The 15,067-nt window shown below is 43.6% G+C and overlaps 12 non-coding genes across 12 annotated transcripts; 8 read left to right on the forward strand and 4 right to left on the reverse strand.

Moving 5' to 3' along the window:
- Window positions 1-1,715: 1,715 nt before the first annotated feature.
- trnay-gua (transfer RNA tyrosine (anticodon GUA)) lies at window positions 1,716-1,803 on the reverse strand. Its single transcript is given in 2 exon segments — window positions 1,716-1,751; window positions 1,767-1,803. It is a non-coding gene; the product is annotated as a tRNA-Tyr (tRNA).
- Window positions 1,804-2,686: 883 nt separating this feature from the next.
- trnae-cuc (transfer RNA glutamic acid (anticodon CUC)) lies at window positions 2,687-2,758 on the forward strand. The gene has a single exon. It is a non-coding gene; the product is annotated as a tRNA-Glu (tRNA).
- Window positions 2,759-3,510: 752 nt separating this feature from the next.
- trnay-gua (transfer RNA tyrosine (anticodon GUA)) lies at window positions 3,511-3,598 on the forward strand. Its single transcript is given in 2 exon segments — window positions 3,511-3,547; window positions 3,563-3,598. It is a non-coding gene; the product is annotated as a tRNA-Tyr (tRNA).
- A 1,060-nt stretch (window positions 3,599-4,658) lies between these two features.
- Window positions 4,659-4,730, reverse strand: trnae-cuc (transfer RNA glutamic acid (anticodon CUC)). The gene has a single exon. It is a non-coding gene; the product is annotated as a tRNA-Glu (tRNA).
- A 777-nt stretch (window positions 4,731-5,507) lies between these two features.
- On the forward strand, window positions 5,508-5,579 carry trnaq-cug (transfer RNA glutamine (anticodon CUG)). The gene has a single exon. It is a non-coding gene; the product is annotated as a tRNA-Gln (tRNA).
- Window positions 5,580-6,147: 568 nt separating this feature from the next.
- trnar-acg (transfer RNA arginine (anticodon ACG)) lies at window positions 6,148-6,220 on the forward strand. Its single transcript has one exon. It is a non-coding gene; the product is annotated as a tRNA-Arg (tRNA).
- A 2,895-nt stretch (window positions 6,221-9,115) lies between these two features.
- On the reverse strand, window positions 9,116-9,187 carry trnaq-uug (transfer RNA glutamine (anticodon UUG)). The gene has a single exon. It is a non-coding gene; the product is annotated as a tRNA-Gln (tRNA).
- Window positions 9,188-9,464: 277 nt separating this feature from the next.
- On the forward strand, window positions 9,465-9,536 carry trnae-cuc (transfer RNA glutamic acid (anticodon CUC)). Its single transcript has one exon. It is a non-coding gene; the product is annotated as a tRNA-Glu (tRNA).
- A 752-nt stretch (window positions 9,537-10,288) lies between these two features.
- On the forward strand, window positions 10,289-10,376 carry trnay-gua (transfer RNA tyrosine (anticodon GUA)). Its single transcript is given in 2 exon segments — window positions 10,289-10,325; window positions 10,341-10,376. It is a non-coding gene; the product is annotated as a tRNA-Tyr (tRNA).
- Window positions 10,377-11,437: 1,061 nt separating this feature from the next.
- Window positions 11,438-11,509, reverse strand: trnae-cuc (transfer RNA glutamic acid (anticodon CUC)). Its single transcript has one exon. It is a non-coding gene; the product is annotated as a tRNA-Glu (tRNA).
- A 777-nt stretch (window positions 11,510-12,286) lies between these two features.
- On the forward strand, window positions 12,287-12,358 carry trnaq-cug (transfer RNA glutamine (anticodon CUG)). Its single transcript has one exon. It is a non-coding gene; the product is annotated as a tRNA-Gln (tRNA).
- A 568-nt stretch (window positions 12,359-12,926) lies between these two features.
- On the forward strand, window positions 12,927-12,999 carry trnar-acg (transfer RNA arginine (anticodon ACG)). The gene has a single exon. It is a non-coding gene; the product is annotated as a tRNA-Arg (tRNA).
- The last annotated feature ends 2,068 nt before the right edge of the window (window positions 13,000-15,067 follow it).

Consider the following 15,067-nt stretch of genomic DNA (forward strand, 5'->3'; position numbering starts at 1 on the left):
TGTACCCATCGGTCATGCTAATAAAGCACCTTGAATAAAATTGAATTAAAAGCGTTTAGCGCAGGCTAGTAACTGACTAGTAACTAGTAGTTAAACCCTCGCTACCAGGCTGCTGCAAGCCTGACTTGTACATATCTGTGAAAACCCTCCCATGTGTTTTTCTATTTTTTTAGGAAATAAACTGTTAAAAGGGAGTCCTGTGTGAGCTCCTCCTGCACGCACCGGAGACTGCACACGATCAACTGTAAATCTGACAGAACTGGGAGGGATCCGCTGACGTCACCACAGCCTGGCAGAATAGGGACTGTGACGTTGGCGCCGTCAGGAAGTCGAGCAGTGCATTGTGGGAGTTGTAGTTAATAAAACACGGCTACGTCTGTGAGCAGCTATAGCCAGTTCTAATACCCGGCTTCTTGTAAGATAGGGTTGCTAGTGCACAAACAAAAAACGGCAACACAAAGAAAAATGAGACAGAAATGCTGTGACATGAAATACTTCTTCCACACTATTTATTGTGCAGTATTTCTATAGATAACGCTGCGGCAGCAGCACAACGACCTGAAATGCGTGATTGCTCCCAGAAGTTTTTCATGAAGAAGAAAGCCTGTGTATTTCCCGCAATGTGGGGAAAAAGAATAGTTTTCACCAGGCCGCCCTCCACAGAACATTCTACTGTCGTGGTGTTTTTAAGATTTTAGAAAATTCACAAAAACGTCTCATCAAGAGCTCAACACGTGCTCTCCCCTCAGCGCTGCCCTCTTCCCTAACAACAGATTATTATGAGAACCTATTTCCATTTTGAACACTTTTCACGTGTGACGCTTTTTTGTGTTACTGTTTTTTGATTGTGCACTCATTTTTGTGTTGCCGTTTTTTCTCTGAGTACTATTTTTAGTTTGTGCACTCTTTTTTGTTTCTGTGTTTGGCACTTCTGGGTCACCGTACGTTTATGACCGACATAATAATGTAATGGAAAAAGGAAAAATGCGATTCGAATACCTCAATTGATTTATGAAGAGAAATGATCAAGCCTAAGTCTTTTTCGGGCTTTTGTTCTCCTACATTACCTTTGCTTACTGCCCTGTCTTTCTCACTGCTGAAGAAGGCTCCACGGCCGAAAAGTTGTGTTTTTTCATCTCTTTCAGCATGGAATAAACCCATTGCTTGTTGCAATTAGTGTTTCGTCAGTCATTGCTGGCAGACAGGAGCAGTGGAACGCAGAGCCCTATCCAGCAGCTCTAGACGGTGCTCGGGGACGCGCTAAGTCTGTTTCAGCACAGGGAGCGAGTATGAGCTCATTCCGGTTCGGTTACTGTCGAACTGGGCATTTGAGGCTCTTTGGATCGCAACGTGAAAAAACAACTGCCTACAGCGTGCGTCTTAACTAGTGTAGGAAGAGTAGATATCATATTTAACAAAAGAGTTTTTGGAGATACCGGGGCCTCATACATACAAAGCATGCGCTCTACCACTGAGCTACATCCCCGACAAGCGCTCAATCTTTTCGGCTGTTTGATAGAGTCTGTGATTACCAGTCACTGACTGCAGCTCTCTGTCATGACGTGTGACGAGTTTTTAACGGTAAAAACAGGACATTCACACGTGAGGACAATAAACACGGATAAGTTTTGCTTCAGCCTTTATTGAGCTTTCGATCAAACTCTGATATTCGCTATTTTAAATTTTCGATGTCAGAGAACAATAAAACAGCGCCTTCCTTCGAGCCGGATTCGAACCAGCGACCTAAGGATTCCCAGCCTTTTTCACTACAGTCCTCCGTTCTACCAACTGAGCTATCGAAGGGACGACAAGCGCCTCTTTTCTCACACATTCAGCTCAAATTCGTGCGGTGTTCCTGGTCATTTCAATCGCATTTCGAAGTCAGGTTTTGGAAAAAGGAGTATGTTGCAATAATCAGTCGGTTACTTTGTAGGCCATAATTATTACTTTTTATGTCTGGTGTTAAGATATAACTGAATGTGCCTGGCAGTGTAATGATATTTTTAAAGCAAAGAAAGTCTCCTGTAAACAATGGAAGCTGTAATAAAGGCAAAGGGTGGACACACTAATCAATTAAAGATATGACATTATATTTAGTTGTGGATGCTTTTGTGTAATTTTCTATTAAATATATGTTTCCTGTAATAATTTCTGACATTGAAAAATCAAGTAATTGCACTTAATGACTGTTTTGACTGGAAATTAAATAAACGAAAGAGTAGTCTCTGACTTTTCACAGTACTGAAAGTGCTGTTAATATCTACAGTAGGTCAGTGGGAGTTAGTTATAATAGACATGAACACATTCTGTTAACTACCTTTTCTTCCTTCATTTTTTCGATAGTGGACTCTGGAATGTCCCTCTCCCTGAGGAAATCGATAAGATCCTCCATTCTGCAATTGTGGTCTGAGAGAATGATCTCCTAATATGTGAAAACGAAAATCAGTCACGGAAAAATAATCCCACAAACACCTTCGAATATCAAGACGTTTCAATATGCAACAAAGTCTTTGTTCCAAGCAGATCTTATTTTCTCTTTCTTACACACAGCAGCTCTCAGTGTCGCTGCTGTCGCTACACAGACTGTAAAAGGGTGTCGACCGCTCTCTGTGTCCTATGAAGACCACCGGCGCGAATCCAGGTTATCGCTGTCTTCTCTTCGCACACAGGGAGAGAGCCAACCGTCTCCCTGGTGGTCTAGTGGTTAGGATTCGGCGCTCTCACCGCCGCGGCCCGGGTTCGATTCCCGGTCAGGGAAGAGTCCCCTTTTCCCTCCTGACGCAGATACCTACTGTACTTGAACCACGTCTCTTAACTATCACCACAAAATAACCTTCGAGCTGCAGATACTCCGCTCCTGCGCTCTGAGTCATTTGTGAGTGGAAAGAGCACTCAAGTAGTCAACTTGATTACACGTGTTTTCTACATTTTGTGTTTTAAAATACGAAATCAAAGAAAAACCGCTTTCTTCCAAAATATCACACCGTTTTCACATCTTCCAGACTGCTTCTCTCTTCTAGTTCTAAAGCAGACCAGAGAGTCAGATTGTAACTTCTTTCATCAAGCAAAGCACCTGAAGACCCTAAAATAGTAAAAACACACGTGTAATAAAGCAAACAAAGCAGAAAATAGGATGAGAATTTCGAAATCAAGTTCAAGAGCTCATCATTGTTAACCTAAAGTTATATTTACGGTCTCATCTACACTTGTAAGATTAACAAGCTTAAGCTCGCCTCATTAAGAAAAAGTATTGGAATTACAGGGCGGTATTGGAATGAACTCACGAAATGTTTGTCTCCAGCCAGTCGCTGTAAAGTGTTGCAATTTCTCTTTAGAGTCTTCCCATACTGCTACAAAAATTTCGAGTACCCGTGAAGTCAAATGACAGAGAAACGCTTGAAACAAGACTGCAGAAACGAGTTAAAAACCTGACGTCGAAGTGAGATTGAAATGACCAGGAACACCGCACGAATTTAGGCTGAACGTGTGAGAAAAAAAGCATTGGCCGTCCCTTCGATAGCTCAGTTGGTAGAGCGGAGGACTGTAGTGGGAATCGCTGGGAATCCTTAGGTCGCTGGTTCGAATCCGGCTCGGAGGAAGGCGTTGTTTTGTTGTTCTCCTTAACAATCTCGTGAAAATTGAAAATAGCGCATCTCAGAGGTTGGTTGAAAGCTTAATAAAGGCTGAAGCAATAGCTCCCTGTGTTGGTTGTCTTCAAGTGTGATCGTCCCGTTTTTACAGATAAAGTATCCAGTGTGTCGACTCCCCCTGATAGAGTGGCTGATAATCACAGACTCAATAAAAAAGCCGCAGATGTGTGACACACGTTGTGGACAGTTTTGTTTTCACGTTGCGATCCAAAGAGCCTCAAATGGCCAGTCCGACAGTAACTGAACCGGAATGAGCTCATACTCGCTCCATGTGCTGAAACAGACTTAGCGCTTCCCCGAGCACCGTCTAGAGCAGCTGGATAGGGCTCTGCGTCCTACTGCTGCTGTAAGCCAGCAGTGACTGACAAAACAGTTACCACTGGTGCGCTTTTAACCTTCTGGCCACAACCGGCGAGACTACAGGAAGCACGGGATGGAGACACCCGCTGGTCCACCTTCTGTAAGTTTCACACTCGCGATACATGTCTTTCTGAAAGACCTGTTAACAACCAGCTACAGGCCGAAAAAGACTTAAGCTTCACCATTTCTTTTCATAAATCAATTGAGATATTCGATTTTTTTTCCTTTCTACATTACTTTATTACGTCGGTCTAAAAAGCACTGTGGCCCAGCAGTTCAAAACACAAAAACAAGAATGAGTGCACAAAAACGGTAACACAACAAAGAGTGCAGGAAGAAAAAAACGGTAACACGGTAAATATATATAATGTTTTTATTTGGGCACCGGTTATTGTTTGTGCACTCTTTGTTTTTTGGTGAACTCTTTTTAGTTTGTGTTGTGCTGCTATTTGTTTGTGCACTCTGGTTTTTGTGTTTTGCACTTCTGGGCCATAAAAAAGAGCCCCTCATCGTCTTTCGGTGAAGTGTGCAAACTTAAGCCACAAACTGGCACAGCAACATTTGCTTTCCAAAGGTTTCAAAATGTGCCCGATTTCATTTTGTATATCTTCAGTGTCCAGTGAGGCTGTAAAGGGAGAAAGGAGACTCTTCCCTGACCGGGAATCGAACCCGGGCCGCGGCGGTGAGAGCGCCGAATCCTAACCACTAGACCACCAGGGAGACGGTGGATTTTCTCACTGTGTGTGAAGAGAAGACAGCGGTAACTGGGATTCGCGCCGGTGATCTTAATAAGACAGAGAGCGATCGACACGCTTTTACAGTTTGTGTACCGACAGCAGCGACACTGAGAGCTGCTGTGTGTAAGAAAGAGAAAATACGATCTGTTTGGTACAAAATGGGTACCGAGACGCTTTGAGATTTTTTTTCAGATTTTAGGAGATCGTTCTCTTAGCACTCAGGGAGATGGCTGACAGCGAGTCCGGCGTGTCTGAGAGACCGATCCCCACGGAAAGTGAAACTTTATTGATACAATTGACGCAGGAGCACAAGGGAAGACCCCACATGAGAGAATCCACCCACAAGTAAACTTGGTTCTCTTCAGGAGCTCACATGCTGCTGATGATATTTGCGTGTAAAACAGATTTTCTTCTTGTATTTAGATACAAAGACTCGAGTTCAACGGTCCTTGTGTGCGTCTCGGGTGAGTCCGTTTCTAACAAAACTCTTTAGTGTTTTAGTTTTTAATGGGATGGAAGCACCGTATCGGACTAACAGAAATAATCCAGTTAAACAACAGTGAAGTGCTCTTCCACATGACTGCTTGAGCGCTCTTTCCTCTCACAAATGACCCAGAGCGCAGGAGCAAAGTATCTGGAGCCCGATGGTTAGTGATCGGTGATTGTTAAGCGGGATTGGGACGTGTCTGTGAGACTGAAAGCGGACGGAACAGTTTGCAGGGCTCAGATGGACAGCTGCTACATCAGAATGTAGCACAGCGGTTCCATGGTGTAATGGTTAGCACTCTGGACTCTGAATCCAGCGATCCGAGTTCAAATCTCGGTGGAACCTGTGAGGTGTGTTTTTCTTACATCTTCATCGGTGTAAAAAAGAAACCTTTAATGTATCGTTAAGTTAAAATCGATCACTTCCTGAACTTATGTACAAAACTCTCCTGATTTCGGCTCTCATTGCTTCATTACAGGTGTGCTTTTAGGATTCCAGAGCCGTTCAGGTAATTTTCATTGATGAAGGAAGCTTTTTTTTCCGAATCTGTGATCTGCTCGCCCAACAGGGTCTGCTGTCCTTCTGATTTATGTTTAAAAGGTCACAACTGAATAATAATAAAGGTCACAACTGAAAAATATTTCCAACTGCTCAACTGAGTGAAACAACAACAGGACCTAAGATTACACTAATTAAAGAGATAACTAAAGTCTGGAATACGTGACAGCTGTATGGTGTTTTGGAAGAAAACGGTTTTTCTTTGATGTCGAACTCAAGCGGAGTTTCAACGTTACACATAGATTTCGACAAAATGTAGAAAACGCGTGTATCCAAGTTAGAAAAGTTGGAGCGGGGCGATGCCGTACTAGTAGCGGCGCTGAGCTCACTGTGGTGCGGTGCAGCTGTGTCAGTGGGGCCAGTGGCGCAATGGATAACGCGTCTGACTACGGATCAGAAGATTGTAGGTTCGACTCCTGCCTGGCTCGTCTTTCTTTTAAACACATCGGGCTGCTCACTAGCACATCTGTTCATTGTTGATAGCCATAACCAATCAAGACCCGTATCGCTAACAAGAATTGTCCAATCACAGTGTCCGCTCTCATTTTAGGTAGTTTTCGCCCAATCACAGCGCTCCCTGCTGCTAAGATATGGGTCTGGAGTTCAGCCAAACAAGTGCTGGTTTGTCACTCACATGGTTTTTCAATTCAGACGCGCCAGGAGTACCGATTGCTCTATCTTTGTTCTTTGTCCGCTTTAAAATATTCTTATTTGCAAGCGATCTGTCACACAAACAGAAATCGGTGCGCGGTACTTTAACACACCTGGTATTGGATTCAGTGGGAGCTACTTCTGCTTCGTATTAAAAAATGGATAATATGTAAATAAAGGTTTGTCGATTTCAGTGTTCTGTGTTTTTACGAGTTCCATACTTAGTTGACTTTATGGTTTTGATTTTGAGTCTTTATAATATTAAGTCTGTCTTTCTCATTTTTCTTCGTCTTGTAAAGTTACATGGATTTTGAAACTGTGCTAAAAATGTGCGCGGGGACACTCATCTGTTTATACCAGCAGTAACTTCGAAACCGTTACTGTCAAAATACAGCTACGGTACCTTTTTCGGGAGTTGAAAACAGAGAAGTTCTCGATGATATGGCAAAATGTAAAAGTCCAGCATCTGTTATAGTCACCCTTTAAGCCGTCAATGTTACACATTCCACACGCGTCTCTGTCCCGTCTTGCATTCCCACGCGAACCGTGTTTAACAAACGCTCACGCCGCGAGTAATACCCTCCCCCCCCCCCCCCCCTCAATCACCGTTCACTCCCGTCACTATTTCAGTTCCCCTCTTTCCTCACTTCCCGCTCACTCTTGCGGGTTCTCCTCGAGTTCGCGTTATTTCACTGCTAGTTTCCACTCGGTGTTTGATCTTCTAGCCTGCCCCTCGATTTCGACTTTGTCTTGAGTTTCGGGTTGTTGCTCTCTGGTTGTCTTTCTCGTTTTCCGACCTTCTTGCTTGCTTCCTGGTATACGTTTTGCTTCGCGATTTGGATTGGTGTTCCCTCTCGCTCCTGAGTCCTGCACAGGATCCATACCTCCTACCTGCCCGCTCTTACAATCAATCTCTAAAGGCCTGGAGCAGCGAAACTATATACAGTTATACGGGTGGCATGTTCACATAACGTATTTAGTAACCATTCAAGAGAGAAATCACGCTGTCAGGTGCCTGTCTGCCTGTCCTCCTCTTTCCCTGCTTTTGTTCTCCTGCTACGTTACCTTTGCTTATGCCCTGTTTTTCTCACACCTGAAGAAGGCTCCACGGACGAAACGCTGTGTTTTCTTTCTTCTCTTTTCAGCATGGAATAAACCTATTACTTGTTCCTTTGCAGCCTACGCATGCTGACGCAGCTACCCACCCGAACTAGGACATCCACACGGAGGCCAGTATCTTGCAGACTAGTTAATATATTATTTGGAGATCGTCTCAGCTATGAGCTCTATTCCAACAAAAAACTTGCAGAACAAAGTTTGAGACCATCTGATCTTGATCTTTGAGCTGTGCTGAAGGCTCAGCATTGTTGTTGTTCTAATTAGCAAAAATTACAGGGGGCTCTAAAATCAGAACACTTCAATTGATCTAATCAGTCGGTTAATTTGTGGGCCATAATTATTACTTTTTATGTCTCGTGTCAGGATATAACTGAATGTGCCAGGCAGTGTAATGTTATTTTTAAAGTAAGGATGGCGTTTCTGTTAAAATACATCAGATAGTCTTTTTGCATGTGTTTGAATGTCAAGGACTGCTTCCTCAGCTTTGTAATTCAAAAACAAATGAAAATAGAAGTAAAGCCTCCTTGTCGATATAAGGGTTATTACAAGTGTTCAATTGGCTTTGTGCTTTGGTTTAGATTTTGTTTCCTTGTAAGCATGAAATTTCAATGCTCGCTGCTTGGGGATACAAGACAGACTGGAGAATGCGGGCATCGATCTCGCTACCTCTCGCATGCTAAGCGATACCTGAAGAAGTACAGGCTCAGTGACCACAGCCTGGCCATAGAAACTGGGTGACACAGGCAGACCTGGCTGCCCAGAGAGGACAGGCTGTGCTCCCACTGCCAGCGGGGAGAAACAGAGACAGAGATGCACTTTCTGCTGCACTGTGACAAATATTCTAGGATTAGACAAACATTCCTGCCCAAATTTAGAAATCTGATCCCAGAATCCCCACACCTGCCAGAATCACAACAAGTCTCAATCTTACTGGGAGAGGGAGGAGGGAACTCAGGTGAACTGGCAGCCCAGTATGTGATCTCCTGTCACAGCCTGAGGAACAGTGAGTCTGTCTCACAAAAAATGCTGCATATGTTTATATGTAAATGTCTTATGTCTAAATTAAGATGTAAATGTCTTTGGATTTTTTCATGTTAACTGTATTTGTTTTACTTTGACAATGCTGATTTATTCATTGGTCTTGCCAACAAAGCACCTTGAAATGAATTGAATTGACTGAGCAGCACATGATTGGCTACAATCTCAGCCAGAATCTTGACAGCAGGGTGCGCTGTGATTGAGCAAAAACTCTCAAGAATGAACATCTTCCTTACTCTGCTTCTCTCTTTCAGTAGGACAGCAGACCGTGTTGGGTGAGCAGATCACAGATTTAAAAAAAAAAGCTTCTTTCATCAAGCAAAGTACCTGAACTTGACTCTGGAATCATAAAAGCACACCTGTAATGAAGCAATGAAACCTCAAATCAGGAGAGTTTCCTACATAAATTCAAGAAGTGATCGATTTTAACTTAACGCTACATTGAAGGTTTCATTGCTACACTTAATATTAACAAAACGCTCACCCGACAAAGAAGTAAGAAAGATACACTGCGGAGGTTCCACCGAGATTTGAACTCGGATCGCTGGATTCAAAGTCCAGAGTGCTAACCATTACACCACGGAACCAATGGGATTAGATGTTTAAAATCTGAAAACGTAAATAAAACACGGAAAAATAATCCCACAAACCTTCGAGTATCAAGACGTCTCGCTGTGCAAAAAAGGCTTTGTATCAAATAGATCTCATTTTCACTTTCTTACACACAGCAGCTCTCAGTGTCGCTGCTGTCGCTACACAGACTGTAAAAGGGTGTCGACCGCTCTCTGTGTCCTATGAAGACCACCGGCGCGAATCCAGGTTATCGCTGTCTTCTCTTCGCACACAGGGAGAGAGCCAACCGTCTCCCTGGTGGTCTAGTGGTTAGGATTCGGCGCTCTCACCGCCGCGGCCCGGGTTCGATTCCCGGTCAGGGAAGAGTCCCCTTTTCCCTCCTGACGCAGATACCTACTGTACTTGAACCACGTCTCTTAACTATCACCACAAAATAACCTTCGAGCTGCAGATACTCCGCTCCTGCGCTCTGAGTCATTTGTGAGTGGAAAGAGCACTCAAGTAGTCAACTTGATTACACGTGTTTTCTACATTTTGTGTTTTAAAATACGAAATCAAAGAAAAACCGCTTTCTTCCAAAATATCACACCGTTTTCACATCTTCCAGACTGCTTCTCTCTTCTAGTTCTAAAGCAGACCAGAGAGTCAGATTGTAACTTCTTTCATCAAGCAAAGCACCTGAAGACCCTAAAATAGTAAAAACACACGTGTAATAAAGCAAACAAAGCAGAAAATAGGATGAGAATTTCGAAATCAAGTTCAAGAGCTCATCATTGTTAACCTAAAGTTATATTTACGGTCTCATCTACACTTGTAAGATTAACAAGCTTAAGCTCGCCTCATTAAGAAAAAGTATTGGAATTACAGGGCGGTATTGGAATGAACTCACGAAATGTTTGTCTCCAGCCAGTCGCTGTAAAGTGTTGCAATTTCTCTTTAGAGTCTTCCCATACTGCTACAAAAATTTCGAGTACCCGTGAAGTCAAATGACAGAGAAACGCTTGAAACAAGACTGCAGAAACGAGTTAAAAACCTGACGTCGAAGTGAGATTGAAATGACCAGGAACACCGCACGAATTTGGGCTGAACATGTGAGAAAAAAAGCATTGGCTGTCCCTTCGATAGCTCAGTTGGTAGAGCGGAGGACTGTAGTGGGGACTGCTGGGAATCCTTAGGTCGCTGGTTCGAATCCGGCTCGAAGGAAGGCCTTGTTTTGTTGTTCTCCTTAACAATCTCGTGAAAATTAAAAATAGCGCATCTCAGAGGTTGGTCGACAGCTTAATAAAGGCTGAAGGAAAAGCTCCCGGTGTTGGTTGTTTTCAAGTGTGATCGTCCCGTTTTTACAGATAAAGTATCCAGTGTGTCGACTCCCCCTGATAGAGTGGCTGATAATCACAGACTCAATGAAACAGCCGCAGATGTGTGACACACGTTGTGGACAGTTTTGTTTTCACGTTGCGATCCAAAGAGCCTCAAATGGCCAGTCCGACAGTAACTGAACCGGAATGAGTTCATACTCGCTCCATGTGCTGAAACAGACTTAGCTCTTCCCCGAGCACCGTCTAGAGCTGCTGGATAGGGCTCTGCGTCCTACTGCTGCTGTAAGCCAGCAGTGACTGACAAAACAGTTACCACTGGTGCGCTTTTAACCTTCTGGCCACAACCGGCGAGACTACAGGAAGCACGGGATGGAGACACCCGCTGGTCCACCTTCTGTAAGTTTCACACTCGCGATACATGTCTTTCTGAAAGACCTGTTAACAACCAGCTACAGGCCGAAAAAGACTTAAGCTTCACCATTTCTTTTCATAAATCAATTGAGATATTCGATTTTTTTTCCTTTCTACATTACTTTATTACGTCGGTCTAAAAAGCACTGTGGCCCAGCAGTTCAAAACACAAAAACAAGAATGAGTGCACAAAAACGGTAACACAACAAAGAGTGCAGGAAGAAAAAAACGGTAACACGGTAAATATATATAATGTTTTTATTTGGGCACCGGTTATTGTTTGTGCACTCTTTGTTTTTTGGTGAACTCTTTTTAGTTTGTGTTGTGCTGCTATTTGTTTGTGCACTCTGGTTTTTGTGTTTTGCACTTCTGGGCCATAAAAAAGAGCCCCTCATCGTCTTTCGGTGAAGTGTGCAAACTTAAGCCACAAACTGGCACAGCAACATTTGCTTTCCAAAGGTTTCAAAATGTGCCCGATATCATTTTGTATATCTTCAGTGTCCAGTGAGGCTGTAAAGGGAGAAAGGGAGACTCTTCCCTGACCGGGAATCGAACCCGGGCCGCGGCGGTGAGAGCGCCGAATCCTAACCACTAGACCACCAGGGAGACGGTGGATTTTCTCACTGTGTGTGAAGAGAAGACAGCGGTAACTGGGATTCGCGCCGGTGATCTTAATAAGACAGAGAGCGATCGACACGCTTTTACAGTTTGTGTACCGACAGCAGCGACACTGAGAGCTGCTGTGTGTAAGAAAGAGAAAATACGATCTGTTTGGTACAAAATGGGTACCGAGACGCTTTGAGATTTTTTTTCAGATTTTAGGAGATCGTTCTCTTAGCACTCAGGAAGATGGCTGACAGCGAGTCCGGCGTGTCTGAGAGACCGATCCCCACGGAAAGTGAAACTTTATTGATACAATTGACGCAGGAGCACAAGGGAAGACCCCACATGAGAGAATCCACCCACAAGTAAACTTGGTTCTCTTCAGGAGCTCACATGCTGCTGATGATATTTGCGTGTAAAACAGATTTTCTTCTTGTATTTAGATACAAAGACTCGAGTTCAACGGTCCTTGTGTGCGTCTCGGGTGAGTCCGTTTCTAACAAAACTCTTTAGTGTTTTAGTTTTTAATGGGATGGAAGCACCGTATCGGACTAACAGAAATAATCCAGTTAAACAACAGTGAAGTGCTCTTCCACATGACTGCTTGAGCGCTCTTTCCTCTCACAAATGACCTAGAGCGCAGGAGCAAAGTATCTGGAGCCCGATGGTTAGTGATCGGTGATTGTTAAGCGGGATTGGGACGTGTCTGTGAGACTGAAAGCGGACGGAACAGTTTGCAGGGCTCAGATGGACAGCTGCTACATCAGAATGTAGCACAGCGGTTCCATGGTGTAATGGTTAGCACTCTGGACTCTGAATCCAGCGATCCGAGTTCAAATCTCGGTGGAACCTGTGAGGTGTGTTTTTCTTACATCTTCATCGGTGTAAAAAAGAAACCTTTAATGTATCGTTAAGTTAAAATCGATCACTTCCTGAACTTATGTACAAAACTCTCCTGATTTCGGCTCTCATTGCTTCATTACAGGTGTGCTTTTAGGATTCCAGAGCCGTTCAGGTAATTTTCATTGATGAAGGAAGCTTTTTTTTCCGAATCTGTGATCTGCTCGCCCAACAGGGTCTGCTGTCCTTCTGATTTATGTTTAAAAGGTCACAACTGAATAATAATAAAGGTCACAACTGAAAAATATTTCCAACTGCTCAACTGAGTGAAACAACAACAGGACCTAAGATTACACTAATTAAAGAGATAACAAAAGTCTGGAATACGTGACAGCTGTATGGTGTTTTGGAAGAAAACGGTTTTTCTTTGATGTCGAACTCAAGCGGAGTTTCAACCTTACACATAGATTTCGACAAAATGTAGAAAACGCGTGTATCCAAGTTAGAAAAGTTGGAGCGGGGCGATGCCGTACTAGTAGCGGCGCTGAGCTCACTGTGGTGCGGTGCAGCTGTGTCAGCGGGGCCAGTGGCGCAATGGATAACGCGTCTGACTACGGATCAGAAGATTGTAGGTTCGACTCCTGCCTGGCTCGTCTTTCTTTTAAACACATCGGGCTGCTCACTAGCACATCTGTTCATTGTTGATAGCCATAACCAATCAAGACCCGTATCGCTAACAAGAATTGTCCAATCACAGTGTCCGCTCTCATGTTAGGTGTTTTCGCCCAATCACAGCGCTCCCTGCTGCCAAGATATGGGTCTGGAGTTCAGCCAAGCAAGTGCTGGTTTGTCACTCACATGGTTTTTCAATTTAGACCCGCCAGGAGTACCGATTGTTCTATTTTCGTTCTTTGTCCGCTTTAAAATATTCGTCTTATTTGCAAGCTATCTGTCACACAAACAGAAATCGGTGCGCGGTATTTTAACACACCTGGTGTTTGTATTCAGTGGGAGCTACTTCTGCTTCGTATTCAAAAATGGATAATATGTAAATAAAGGTTTGTCGATTTCAGTGTTCTGTGTTTTTACGAGTTCCATACTTAGTTGACTTTATGGTTTTGATTTTGAGTCTTTATAATATTAAGTCTGTCTTTCTCATTTTTCTTCGTCTTGTAAAGTTACATGGATTTTGAAACTGTGCTAAAAATGTGCGCGGGGACACTCATCTGTTTATACCAGCAGTAACTTCGAAACTGTTACTGTCAAAATACAGCTACGGTACCTTTTTCGGGAGTTGAAAACAGAGAAGTTCTCGATGATATGGCAAAATGTAAAAGTCCAGCATCTGTTATAAACACCCTTTAAGCCGTCAATGTTACACATTCCACACGCGTCTCTGTCCCGTCTCGCATTCCCACGCGAACCGTGTTTAACAAACGCTCACGCCGCGAGTAATACCCTCCCCCCCCCTCAATCACCGTTCACTCCCGTCACTATTTCAGTTCCCCTCTTTCCTCACTTCCCGCTCACTCTTGCGGGTTCTCCTCGAGTTTGCGTTATTTCACTGCTAGTTTCCACTCGGTGTTTGATCTTCTAGCCTGCCCCTCGATTTCGACTTTGTCTTGAGTTTCGGGTTGTTGCTCTCTGGTTGTCTTTCTCGTTTTCCGACCTTCTTGCTTGCTTCCTGGTATACGTTTTGCTTCGCGATTTGGATTGGTGTTCCCTCTCGCTCCTGAGTTCTGCACGGGATTCATACCTCCTACCTGCCCGCTTTTACAATCAATCTCTAAAGGCCTGGAGCAGCGAAACTATATACAGTTATACGGGTGGCATGTTCACATAACGTATTTAGTAACCATTCAAGAGAGAAATCACGCTGTCAGGTGCCTGTCTGCCTGTCCTCCTCTTTCCCTGCTTTTGTTCTCCTGCTACGTTACCTTTGCTTATGCCCTGTTTTTCTCACACCTGAAGAAGGCTCCACGGACGAAACGCTGTGTTTTCTTCTCTTTTCAGCATGGAATAAACCTATTACTTGTTCCTTTGCAGCCTACGCATGCTGACGCAGCTACCCACCCGAACTACTACATCCACACGGAGGCCAGTATCTTGCAGACTAGTTAATATATTATTTGGAGATCGTCTCAGCTCTGAGCTCTATTACAACAAAAAACTTGCAGAACAAAGTTTGAGACCAGCTGATCTTGATCTTTGAGCTGTGCTGAAGGCTCAGCATTGGTGTTGTTCTAATTAGCAAAAATTACAGGGGGCTCTAAAATCAGAACACTTCAATTGATCAAATCAGTCGGTTAATTTGTGGGCCATAATTATTACTTTTTATGTCTCGTGTCAGGATATAACTGAATGTGCCAGGCAGTGTAATGTTATTTTTAAAGTAAGGATGGTGTTTCTGTTAAAATACATCAGATAGTCTTTTTGCATGTGTTTGAATGTCAAGGACTGCTTCCTCAGCTTTGTAATTCAAAAACAAATGAAAATAGAAGTAAAGCCTCCTTGTCGATATAAGGGTTATAACAAGTGTTCAATTGCCTTTGTGCTTTGGTTTAGATTTTGTTTCCTTGTAAGCATGAAATTTCAATGCTCGCTGCTTGGGGATACAAGACAGACTGGAGAATGCAGGCATCGATCTCGCTACCTCTCGCATGCTAAGCGATACCTGAAGAAAGATACCTGAAGAAGTACAGGCTCAGTGACCACAGCCTG

Source organism: Atractosteus spatula, chromosome 6 (genome assembly GCF_055471065.1).
Source record: "Atractosteus spatula isolate fAtrSpa1 chromosome 6, fAtrSpa1.hap1, whole genome shotgun sequence".
Classification (NCBI taxonomy): domain Eukaryota; kingdom Metazoa; phylum Chordata; class Actinopteri; order Semionotiformes; family Lepisosteidae; genus Atractosteus; species Atractosteus spatula.